Source organism: Gymnoscopelus braueri (assembly GCF_963280865.1).
Source record: "Gymnoscopelus braueri genome assembly, chromosome: 16".
NCBI classification, from domain to species: Eukaryota; Metazoa; Chordata; class Actinopteri; order Myctophiformes; family Myctophidae; genus Gymnoscopelus; species Gymnoscopelus braueri.
Genome location: NC_137616.1, coordinates 51,384,171 through 51,396,639, shown reverse-complemented (window position 1 = coordinate 51,396,639; position 12,469 = coordinate 51,384,171).

The following is a 12,469-nucleotide window of genomic DNA, read 5'->3' as shown; positions in this document are numbered from 1 at the left end:
TTCATTATTTGCCCTACACAAGTAATTTTGGTGCCTAACCCCATGTTTTGGTGATCTAGGAATCCAATTAGCATATATAAATTATAGTTAAGTGATTTTAAGTACAATTATATATTAAAGCACAAAAGAAAACCACCTAAGTGGAAAAAAGCGGCACTCCAAAATAAAGATTGCAAGACAGTTGCTCAGATGTGGTTTCTCATTTTATTGAGAACATGCTAACATGTTTCGGCCACAGCCTTCCTCAGAGCAGATTAGGGTACCCTAATCTGTACCCTAATCCCTAATCTGCTCTGAGGAAGGCTGCGGCCGAAACATGTTAGCATGTTCTCAATAAAATGAGAAACCACATCTGAGCCACTGTCTTGCAATCTTTATTTTGGAGTGCCGCTTTTTTCCACTTAGGTGGTTTTCTTTTGAGTTATTTACATAGCTGAGCACCCACTGCCTAAACTAAGAAGGCATCCAGAGGAAGCGCACCGGTTTTCCTTTCTTATATATTAAAGCAATTGGTTATAATCATATTTAACAATGTAATTTGACATTTCTCCCTTTTCTACATGCCATAATGCCCAGGATTGGTGAATTCATCAACAGTAGATATATCATATGTAATTCACATTCTGTTGAAGCTTTCAAGATTTATTTTGATACCAATAAGGAATAAATTAATTATTACTGGGTGGTACTGTGACATTTGTAAAAACATGGCTGCCAATGTGATAGACTGGCTATAAAGAATACATCACATGGATGCACCTGGGATGTATCATCAGTGTTGTAGCCTGGGGTCATCGGGTGTTTCGGGTCTCGCAACATACACCCTCGCCCAGGTGACCCAGCCGGGGTTGATCAAGCCCCAACTTACATCCCAGGTAGCTACCCACGGTCAGTCCTATAGGGAAAGACAGGGCCACTCAGTCCGCTTCTCCAGAAGTACTCTGCCTGAACACGGGGAGGCTCTGGCATGTGGAGGGACTAGGCTCTGTGGGTTGTCTCCTGGCCCTGGCTCTTCCTTCTCTCTCACCAGGTCCAGGACCTGAGCGCTGCGCCAGATCCGGTGCACCGCCCCGATCCAAACATTTCCTTCTGGCGTGATGGTTCCTTGGGTCGATACCACTAGATTGGGCCGTCTAATGGTATTAGCTCCACTTGCGGTTTGCTGGAATGGCCCTCCTAAAGGCCTCACGTGGGTTTGTTGGGTTTCTTCCTCACGGAATACACAGCCTGGGGCGCTAACCCATACTGCTCCCGGTATATAATACAAATCTATACAATGGTTAGCTTGATGTGCAACATTGTTTTCTCACTCAGCAGTAAACAAACCAACATACAGTATAAGTGTATACAGGGTATCTGCACATTTCTAAAGTTACAATTGAATTACTCTTAAGACTCAATATTCTCTCAAATATTAGGTAAGAAAGAGGCAAACATTGTGAAAATAGCCGATGTACAAGCTCACAACGCTATACACTCGAAAAAGGCAGGGGTGGTGGAGGAGTGTGACGTGGATAAGGTGCAGATGTGCTTGTTACAAACATCTCCTTATTCCTGAGACTAAGAGGAGAGGAGAGGGGAGAGGATGCTCTGAGCCATAATGATAAGTCACTGGGGGCCCCTGGGAATATTAATGGTCAGCCACCACGACTCTCCTGTGAGCCAGTCCGACATACACCCTTGTCTGCCTGACACACAGTCATGCACCACCACGTGGAGGTCTTACAACCACCACTATGGGGGGGGGGGGGGGGGGGGGGGGGCGGGGGGGGCGACCCTCCTCACGAACGCCTATGCCCACTCACGAGTGCCTATCTCGGGCATACAGTAGGAGCCAGCCAGACCTGCCAGGAGGTCCATTTGGGGCCAGCATACATACATATGTATATGACACAGTCTTGCAACATGTGGAGGTCTTACAACCACCACCACTGGGGACTGTCCTCACTACCTATGCTAACTCAAGAGAGCCTATCTCGGGAGTGCCTATCTCGGGAGCCAGCGTGGAGGTCCACTTGGGACCAGTGGGACTATCCAGTGAGCCAGGCGACATAGGGACACTTCTCTCAGCCTCACGCATTAGCTAAATTCCAATACCTTAATTTCTGCCTCCTCCTCACTCCGTCCTCCAGCGTGCCGTGACTTAGAAATTGTTTGTAATGCTAATTTGCTTTTGGAGGAGCTGAGGAGAGCGCAGGCTCCCTAAGCCACTTGGAGTGAGATCTGGCAAAGATACAAGTTTATCTTTCATGTATCGTTTGCAAAACTGTCTTCGTTGAAATGGTGAATCATTTCTGTTGGAGGTTTTGCACGTCGGACATGGGGGACAGGAGAAGCTCAGGGTCTCCTTGGCTCCTAACTTTGCTCTTCTGCGCTCCAAGTGCCCAGGGAGCAATCCAGTGACCCCATACTCCCCTCTACCCACCTGAGGGGAACCCTAGGCCCACTAAACTCTAGACCAGACCCACCCCCCATACTCCCCTCTGTCTAGGCACCCAGTAGATACTCGGTTCTGACAGCTCTACACTAACCTCCATAACCACCCCCACCCCTCTTTGCACACTCACACTGATTGCCTTCCTAAACATCTATTTAATGTTCTTCAAAATCTTGTGTCTACAAGATGACACTGCGCTTGTCCACGAGAAAAAATAATATTCTCATGTAGGGGAGGAGTTATGCAGTTGGGTAGGTAAGGGGAGGGGTGCAGAGAGATTGGTTCATAATGCAAGACATTTTTTTGGGGTGGGGTGTATAGTCAAAGATGAATTTAGTTTGGGCTAAATTTGATCCACAGAGCTATCCAAAACCTTTCAATATTGAAAACAATACTATCTATCAACTGACAATATTCTCTGCCACCACCTTCTGAATTACTGCAAATTGTGACTATTAGTTTTGTTGTGTTTTGAGGATATATAATATCTTGAAGCCTTGTTCCAGTAAAAAAGAAATATAAGTAGTTGGAGATTTATTATATAATTAGTTAAAGGGCAAGAGCACTTTGGTAGAGGTTTGGGTTGTGTAGTTACCTTGCCATGATGTAACTCCAAAGGTGGGCAAGAAATAAAAAATAATTGCTCCATTGATTAGAAATTGATAATTCAAAATGTGCTCCTCATTAACTTACATTGTACGGTAAAACTGCTCTCAAAGTCACTCTTTTACCACAAAAACGAACGCAAACAAAGTTGATTCAGACAATATAGAACATCACCAAACCCAGTACTGTTTTTTTTAAATAAAAATGTCAACTTCCTGTTGATTTTGCCATTTTTAATAAGTAGAAAACCCGGACTGGATCGGCGGATCCGGATCCAGATCTTCAAATAGTAAAATCAACAGGAAGTTGACATTTTTATTAAAAAAACAAACAGTACTGGGTTTGGTGATGCTCTATATTGTCTGAATCAGCTATGTTTGGGTTCATTTATGTGCTAAAAGAGTGACTTTGAGAGCTGTTTTACCGTACAATGTAAGTCAATGAGGAGCATATTTTGAATTATCAATTTCTAATCAATGGAGCAATTATTTTTGATTTCTTGCCCACCTTTGGAGTTACATCATGGCAAGGTAACTACACAACCCAAACCTCTACTAAAGTGGTCTTACCCTTTAAGCGGGTGACCATTTCAGAGTGTTTTAATAGAGTCACAAAATATTGGATTTCACAATGATCTAATTGTATCTCTGCAATTTGGTCCAGTGGATGGATTCCCAGGCCCCCAAAACATGGGATTAGACACAAAACGTACTTGTCTAGGATACATAATGAAGGAATTAAGCTATTGTAATGTTTTTTTGGCCATCTTGGACACCATCTTGAAAATAACACCTTAAAAGTGGTCAAACGTTGGTAAACTTTTACACCTAATACTACAAAAAGTATTGGAATAACACTTTACTTTTTGTACTTTATATATACCAAATAAAAGTCCAAATCAAATTAAAAGTCAAATTCCTTCTCAGTTGGCATTGTTTAACCCTCCCTGAATATCTATTCTTGTGATTTTGGGGCAACATTTCAGGCAATGTTGAGGCAATTATGTATGTGAGCACCATATTCAATCACACTCACACATGATTGCTGTGTGTGTTTCATAGTTTCATGTTTCATAGTGTGGAGAATTGCAGGCCTCAATACAGAGAAGCATTACACAAATGGAATACTGTGATTAGGGGTATGTCTAAAGAAGTCTCATTTGCAATAAAACTGTACTAGATCTCTCCATACAACCACTGGTTATTGTTTAATAGCATCTTAGGCTATGCAGTAACAGCTTATTTGACATAAATGTATGTTTTTTTTTCTAAATGAGGGAAAGTAGAGGAGTCCTCACTACAAAAGTACAATTTCCGCCTAAACTAAAGGTATGTTTAAAGGACTATATTTCAGTATTTCTTTATGTAAATTACATTCTGACTTTGGTGATGTAGGGTAGACACCTGGTTCATACCTCAGCAAATTTGATGAAGATAAGAGTGAGCATTCTCAAGTTATAGCATTTCTGGTCACCTTTGCCCTATTCGGATTTGCCTTTTTTAGAGATTGGGGTAGTTCTAAAGAATAGCCCAAAAAACTAATTTTGCCCCAAAATAAAATTTCACAACAATCCATTTCATTAATGGGAGACCCTAAAGATAAGAAAAAACATGGTTGTGTTTTGTTCTAAATCGGGTGGGGGTATCTCAAAATCTGAGGGCCTCTGCTACAGGACTAAGTCAGAAGTGGCTGACCGACCTTGACTACGTGGATGACATCGCACTGATAGCTGAACACATATCCTCTGCTCAAGAGCTTTTAACATCACTAGAAGTGTCAGCAGCCAAAGTTGGCCTATTGCTGAACGCCAAAAGGACAGAATGCCTGCTTCTGAATGAAGACTCTGATCATCCAACCATCTGCTCTATAAACGGCAGTGCCATCAAATAAACTGAGGAATTCAAATACCTTGGATTGTATGTAGTCAGTAGCAGAAAGGACTTCCTGACAAGGAAAGGACGGGCCTGGAGTGCTTGCAATAAGCTACATCTTATATGGCAGTCAGACATCTCAAGAACTACGAAGATCAACCTGTTCAAAGCCTGTGAAAGTATCCTTCTGTATGGTGCCGAAACATGGACAATGAATAAGGAGCTTCGGGATCGTCTTGACGGAACATACACAAGACTTCTCATGCGTGTCCAGAACCTTTCATGGAGGAACCATCCCACTAAAGCTCAGATTTATGGTGGCATCCCTTCCATCTCAGTTGTTGTGGCACAAAGAAGACTCTGCTTTGCTGGAGCAAAAGACCAGGTAGAGCAAAAGAACAGGTCATTTCAGATATTCTTCTGTGGAGACTACCATGCCCATCAAGAGGAACCAGACCACTCACATTCCAGATGTTCTGAGTAGGGACACAGGACTGACTGTGAATGAACTTGGGGTGGCAATGAGCAGCAGAGACCAGTGGAAGCAGCTTGTGTCACAGATCTCGAGGGCACTCGAATGATGACGATGATGATCTATGTATTATTGATTATTAACATAGTATATGTACTTTCTTATCTATGTATTATTGATTATTAACATAGTCTATATCCTTTCTTATGTATTATTGATTATTAACATAGTATATGTCCTTTCTTATCTATGTATTATTGATTATTAACATAGTCTATATCCTTTCTTATCTATGTATTATTGATTATTAACATAGTATATGTCCTTTCTTATCTATGTATTATTGATTATTAACATAGTATATGTCCTTTCTTATCTATGTATTATTGATTATTAACATAGTATATGTCCTTTCTTATCTATGTATTATTGATTATTAACATAGTATATGTCCTTTCTTATCTATGTATTATTGATTATTAACATAGTATATGTCCTTTCTTATCTATGTATTATTGATTATTAACATAGTATATGTCCTTTCTTATCTATGTATTATTGATTATTAACATAGTATATGTCCATCACACTTAAATTACAACACTTAACACCTTATCTGACACACAGCTCTATCTCCCCTCCAAAACCATCACTGCTACCACCATCTCCACCCTCACCTCCTGTTTGACTGACTATAGTCCTGGATGCAAAACAACTTCCTTAAACTCAACTGCAATAAATCAGAAATTCTCATCATCGGACCAGATGCCCTCACCCGCCCCACTCATAACTTCTCCCTCAATATCGACGGCTGCACTGTCACCCCCTCCACCAAAGTCCGAAACCTTGGTGTCATCCTGGATCCCACCCTCTCCTTCCAATCCCACGTCAATCACATCACAAAAACAGCCTTCTACCAACTCAGAAATATCGCCCGCCTCCGTCCCACTCTATCCCAAACTGCTGCAGAAACACTCATCCACGCATTCATCACTTCCAGACTCGACTACTGCAATAGTCTCCTCTACGGTGCCACTGCAAAAACTCTAAAAAAACTTCAATATGTCCAAAACTCTGCTGCCCGCCTCCTCACCAGAACCAGATCCAGAGATCACATCACCCCAATACTCCATGACCTTCATTGGCTCCCAGTAAAACATAGAATTGATTTCAAAATACTCATCACCACCTACAAAGCCCTCAATAACCTGGCCCCCGGCTACCTCTCTGCCCTCCTCCAACGCCACGCACCCTCCCGCTCCCTCAGGTCTGGCGACGCAAACCTCCTGGACTTCCCCCAAAAAATTAAAAAAAGCACCTGGGGTGACAGGGCATTTTCAGTTGCGTCCCCCACCCTTTGGAATCCACTCCCACCTCACATCAAAGCTGCCCCCACTCTTGCCGTGTTCAAAGCCTCCCTCAAAACCCACCTCTTTAGACTCGCTTTCCCTGCCTAAACCTAACCAAACCTCACTTTCGTCCTCTAAGTCTTAGCCTTTGTTTTAGCCTTTTAAATGTTTTCTTTGTTTTCTTTTCTCCTAATAAAATAGTTTTAAGCTGTTTTGTAAAGCGACTTTGGGTACTAGAAAAAGGCTATATAAGTCTGATGTATTATTATTATTATGGGGCGGCCATAGCTGAGTGGTTAGTGAGCCCGCCTAGGGAGCCAGAGGCCCTGGTTGCCCCAGGTACGATTCCAGGCCACGCCAGCATATGTGTCGATGAAATGAAATTTGTCCCTGAGCAAGACTCTTAACCCCTAATTGCTCACAGGCCCTCATTGGAAACAAGCCCACAAGGACTTTCATGAACGTCCTGTTAAAAGGAATTATCCTTATCCTTATCCTATTATTATTATTATCTAGCTCCATTAAGAACCTCTCACTCCGCTATACAGCTCCGAGATGAGGTTCTATGTGGATGTCACCCAGAATCGGTAGAACGTCCGCCAAGGCTCCGCTGTTTACCCCTTTGTCTACATTGTGTCCAAAAACTAATGGTAGATTCCAACCCGTACAGATGTTTAAGGTTTGGTTGGGTGGAAAATATTTTAGGTTGGGGCACGAAATAACCGTTTAAATCGCTTATTTAGTCAGCCTGTGGCCATGTTTCCCATTGTAGCCAAACCGGTAGCAGTACTGGCAGCGGACGTAGGGGGGTTTTCCGGGTTGAATGGGAACCTTATCCATGGTCTTTATGAGAACATTCAACAGGCAAACAGTAATTAAACTATAAGCTATTTAAATGTTAAACTAATTTCCTCATTGACCTGGTTTTCGATGTCTACCAATGTCTAAGCTTTGGTAAAAAATAAAAAGTAAAGCCTACAGTATTTAATCATCTTTATCTTTTTATTGCCATGAAATATATCCCACCAGATGCAATTAAATATATCCCACCAGATGGAGAAACTTTGATTAACTCAACAACACAGATTTGATCAATAGCATTTTCTGTTGAATGGATGAATGAATGTAATGATGCCATACATAGATATTACATATGCGGCAGACACATACAGGTACAGACATATACAGGTACATACATATAGGCAGATACATACAGTATGGATAATGCAGGGGTTTGTGTGGGAAAAAGTTGAAATATGTTTTTTTTTTTACATTTTAACAACAAAAATCATGCCACAAAATATTTTCAGATGAGGGTCAGTGGCAAATACATGTACATTTTGGGGTCCTTGGTGTGAAAAAGTTTGAGAACCATTGATTTACAGTAGAAGTAGGACACCTCAAAGTGTGCTATGTATAATATACATAGGTTGTTGTTTTTCTTTACCTTATGTTGCTATTCTAAATTATCTCAGAAAAAAACACATGAGAGTACAGTTCAATACAAGGTCAGCTAATAGGATTTTAAACTCAAGAAAGCCTATGGCTTGTTGCCAGACCGGTCGGCCTACAGAAGGCTTTTTCTGTCGGTCGGTCGGTCTGTCCCTCTTTTCCTCCCCAGCCATTCAGGAACGCTTTAGAAACTCCATTCAAACTGTAAAAGCTTACTGTGTACATGGGTTTATTTTTCTTTAAACACCCCAAAAAGTCTATGGGAAAGTCAACTACTTTTGTATTTGAATTATGCTACACTTAAACCACACTGTACTAAAGTTGACTACAAATGTCAGGCGTTTATTATGAACAGGCTACACTTAAACTTGGACCAATACAAAATCATGATCACATTTGTACTTTTAAGGCTACAGTGTGGTTTAAGTTTAACGAAATTAAAATACAAAAAGTGGTGTTTCATTTTTTATATTATTTCTCATGAGTGACACCACACGCTACTGCATCCTAAGCCAAGGGGGTGTCACCATTTTACTCAAACGTGAAGAGAACTCCACACTCGCCTCTGTGTGCTTAAATCCTTTGAGAAATCATATCAATACAGATGACCGCTGCACAGCAGGGGGCTTACAGGACATATAGTAGGCACAAGGGTATGCTTCAAATAAACTCTATTTAGACTGTTTTGGTTCTCATATTGGTCTTATTTAATATTAAACTAAGAACAGGGCTTGCCTGCAGAGCGGTGCACACACAGCCATCATGACATTTTGTTCTAATGAGCAATTTATTATGAATGGCTTTGGGCATGTAATGAGCTTTGGCCTCCTTAAAGTAATCCAACTTTATTTATCACTTTTCTAGTGATAACAGTCTAGGATAGCGGTCTATCCTGTAAAACAGTTGTCTCATGATTTACTTGGACTTCTCCTTAAACAAAAGCTTATCCAAGAGAAAATTGGACAGCTGGTGTTTGAATGAGATGAGCCACACACACACACACACACACACACACACACACACACACACACACACACACACACACACACACACACACACACACACACACACACACACACACACAGTCACACACTTTACTGGGTCTGCATTTTTAGCACTGTATTCAGACAAAACAAATGTACCGAGAGCATTACCTCCAATTCATTTGCGAGCAAAGCTTTACAAATGAGTGTTTAGTATTGCCTTACAGTAGTAGACAATCTATTCAGAACTGTAACATCATCAAACAGAACTGGAGCATATTACACAGTGATCCAACTATGAAACAACTGTTGCCTGAACTTCCCACTTTTGTCACTAGGGGGAGCCCTACCCTACAGGATAAACTAGTGCACAGCCATCAAAGACTTCATGGCTTCATTAACCTGTTGGTAACTTTCACCGTACAATGTAAGTCAATGAGGAGCATATTTTGAATTATCAATTTCTAATCAATGGAGCAATTATTTTTGATTTGTTGTCCACCTTTGGAGTTACACCATGGCAAGGTAAATACACAACCCAAACCTCTACCAAAGTGGTCTTGCTCTTTAAACACCCCAAAAAGTCTATGGGAAAGTCAATGTTATTTGAACTGAAAACCCCTGGAGAGAGAAGGACAGAGGAGAAATGCCCTGTGTTTTCGTAAAGTCACTGTGGCCGCATTTTTTACACTACAGACATGTTTTCTACATCACCAAGATGGCACGGGTCTGCTCTCCAATTTAATCCAAAGATCTAAGCTGTGTGATGTATACATTTTAAGTTAAGACCATTAATATAAACCCATGTCTCTCTTCACTCTAGCACTCTAGTAATCAGTACACCTGTGTTAGCTAGCTTGTCAGTCATTGGCTGCTCAGTGGTACTGCAAAGTAACTAAGTATATTTACTCAAGTACTATGCAAGTGCTTACAATGCACAGTTTAATTTTGAGGTACTTTTACTTTCCTTTCCATTTATGTTACTTCTACTCCACTACAATTACAAGCATATGACATCATAAAGACAGTTTAAACTAGAAAAAGTGCATAGTTTCAGCCATGCCTTTCGCTTCGGCCTGGCGGAGACAAAGAAAAACTAAAAATATGTACTGAAAACAGTTCGGGGGGAGGGGTAGGCTTTGACTTTCACAAGGGCCAGAATTGCAGCCACCTGTAGGTACTCTTTTAGGGCGGTTTTGAAGGAGAGTAGGGTTTTACACTCCTTCCCTACTTTTGGTAGGGCATTCCACATTTTTGTGGCATAGCAGGAGAACAAATTTAACCCTTTGTTTGTGCCAAATCTGGGTTGGACGTGATCAGTGGAGCTTCCTTTGGTGTTGTGATTGTGGACTTCATTTACGTTTGTGAAGTAGTTTGACAGGTACATGGGTATCTTATAGAGGTGTAACGATATAGTAACTGCATCGGAAAATCGTTTTGAATTTTCAACGATCTACTATATTGATATGCAAACAGCAAAATATCGTATCGTTTGATTTTGTATCGTATCGTTTTGCAATGCAAATAATCGTATCGAATCGTTTTGCAATGCAAATAATCAATTTTATCATTACTAAGTACTTTTAAGAAGAAAAAAGAGAAAGAGGGGTTTATATCCAGTATCCAGGTATTTATTTTTCTCACAAAATTAAATGGTAAATAAACTACTATTACTATAATTACCATATATATATATTTTTTTTAATCATTGAATCGAATCGTATCGTTCTAAATTAACCTGTCCTGTATCGCTCATGTATCGTATCGACTAAATCACTGAATCGAAACGTATCGTACCGTTCTAAATGAACCTGTATCGTTCATGTATCGTATCGACAACCAAGTATCGTGATACTTATTGAATCGTTGTTAAAACGTATCGTTACACCCCTAGTATCTTAACGTTGTGGTGTATCTTGTAGGCCAGGCCCATTGCATGTTGCTGTACTCTGTCCTCAACCAGGGGGGCTCTGCCTGTTAAATTGATCATTTCCCTGATGTCCTTTTTATGTAGGTCTTCTGGTGTGACTTATTGGGTTTAAGAATAACAGGTGCTTTACATAATGTCAGATATTTAAATCCTTTCCTCTGAGTTAGTGCAGGCTGCAGGCAGCCATATAGAACAGAACTGCAGTGTTATAGTGACATCTACTGGCAACAAGACCACATTGCATAAGCCTGGTTTATGTACATTTCAATGTGATTCCTAGACAGTAGCTCTGCTGCAAGGATGCCTGCAAATGTGATTCACACAGAGAACATTGTTAAACGTAAACCATCAACACTAATCAGAGATTAATCTTCATCTAATTGGTCCTCACTAATGCTCATTATATGATGGCATCATTTCTGTCTGCTCACTCAGAGGAGGGCGGTGGACAGTTCAGAAACCTGCCTACCAGTGACATCATCAGTAGGCAGGTTTGATCATTCAAACAAGATTGTGTTCTGTGGCTTCTATTTCAGAATATAACTCTCCAGGAAGAAAAAGGTTGCAGTTTCTATTAGCTTAAAAAATTGATGCAATACCCTAGCGGCACACAAGTGGTCCCCCGCCTACACAGATTGAGAACCAGTGTTCTAGACCACACCCTGTCAGTTGTTCAGGGCTGGCCTCTCATCATTTCACTTCTACTGCTTTTCCTGCATCTTTCATTGGCCGAACACTGGTAAGTAAACAGAAAACTGAATAAATTACCTGAACAAAATATCTTTTAACTCATTCAGTGCCAGACTTATTTCAAGCTTGTCAAAATAAAGATTATACTCTCTACTTTACCCATGAAGAAAAGTGAGTTGCTAGCATGTTCCGTTCTATAGTTATCGGCAGTTGAATACAGCTTGGTTTCACCAAAAACAGCCTTTTAGAAAGAGAAACCTGAGATAAATGCATTTTAGTGAAGGAAACTCTCTGAAGCAGAAATCACTGTTTAGCCTTTTATTTTAGACCTCAGCGACATCAGATATATTGATATCATTCTTTTTCAAACAAATCACCAAAAAAAGAAAGAAAAAGAAAAGTGTTTTTTTTTTTAGCATAGCTCAGCTTTGCGTGATACAGTGCAAAGCATTCCCCCTTATGCAAGGGCACCTCACAGGCTTTGCAGTGGAACTTGGTCTCCATCCGCAGCTTGTTTTTATAGCAGACCCTGCAGCGTTTCCCTGGTCGCTGCTTACAGGGGGTCGGCCTAAGCCGAACAAGAAACTGGCCTTCCATGTTCTTGCCAGACAGCCTGGACTGTGGGTCAGGGTGTGGTATCCTAGGATCCCGTGCAGGTCGTCTTGGGGGCGGTCCATGC